Below are 1,403 nucleotides of genomic sequence, written 5' to 3'. Positions count from 1 at the left end.
TAGGGTGGCTGCTCCTAGCTCTGAATAAAACCTATTAATTTTTTACCCACGGCTCCCAGGACCTTTTCCTATTACCTAGCTTGTAGACTTGCGTGTGGAGGGTTTGTGACCCAGTCTGTACAATGGGCTCAAGGGGTCTGTGAGTCCTAGTCCTAGCTTTACAGTAACAGTTGGAATTGGCAAAAAATCCAAAGAAACCAGACCAAAGAAACACAAACTGCATATGAAACAGAACAGTCGGTTTCTGACACTGGTGTGTGAGAAGCCTCTAGACAGAGATTATTTGCTGATAACTAGGACTGCTGTCTGAGGTCAAAAGAGTTTGCCTGCTTTTCGCCACAGGAAGTATAAACTCAAGTTATATTAGTCTCCTAAAGAGTAGAGTGGAAGATGTTAGCCAGCCAACTAGGCTAGAAAACCAAAACTAGAACATAAACTTCCCAACGAAGGGGCTTAGTCTGGCTTATTTATTGCTATAGCTCCAGTGTTCTAAACCGTGCCTGGCACTTTTTGAACAAATGAATAAAATAGCTAAGAACAAAGGTAGAAAATCTTAGTGGGGAGAACTAAACACCAGATTGAAGGAGTTAGGCCTCTTCTTAGAAAATGAGAGGAGTCAGTTTTTCAGACATTACAGAATAAAGGAAAGGATATTGTACAAAAACCAAATATAAACATATTGAGACTTGCAGATCACATGTCCACACTAAAAAAAAACCTAACCTATTATAGGTGTGTACAGGCAGAATTCTAATGTGGCAGATATTAAACAATTATCTACCATAGCATGTATAAAAATCTGATACTCATATACCCCAGCAACCTATTTTTTCTAATTAAGGAATGATGGCTGCAGTTTTCCTTCATCGTAGCATGGTCTAAAAGAAATTATCAATACATTTAATGCAGATATAATTATAGATTTTAAATAACATACCCTATCTCATTATCCCTGAAGAGAGCTTTTAGAAAAACAAACAAAACTCTCCTGGTAATCACAGAGATTCCTTACCCCACCGGTGGCAACATTCATCAGGGGTTTGCTTCAGCCCGGTGTTACTGGGAGGCAGAAATGAGGGACAAGTGTAGATGGAATAAGGGGTGGGGTTGGGGGTCCTAGAGACTGTCTTCCCAGAGGTGGGGAGAGGTCGTCCGCACAGTAGGCCGGATGCTGGTGAATTCAAATAAGAAATCAAGAGGGTTTCAGTGCACTGGTCACGTGCCATCCTTCTGCTAAATGTAAGACCTATTCTTACTTTTCCTGGCATTTTTTTCTGGACTATGGGTCAGGTGAGATTTCATTTCATAATTTGAATGACAAATCTCATCTCTACTTTTATGGGAATAAAACGTGGACCTTTGTTCTCTACCAGCCTCGTTTAAAATTTATTTACCATTTTCCG

The sequence above is a fragment of the Galeopterus variegatus genome, unplaced genomic scaffold (genome assembly GCF_000696425.1).
Source record: "Galeopterus variegatus unplaced genomic scaffold, G_variegatus-3.0.2 Scaffold19490, whole genome shotgun sequence".
Lineage (NCBI taxonomy): Eukaryota > Metazoa > Chordata > Mammalia > Dermoptera > Cynocephalidae > Galeopterus > Galeopterus variegatus.
The sequence above is the reverse complement of the archived record's forward strand: the minus strand, read 5'-3'. Positions refer to the sequence as shown.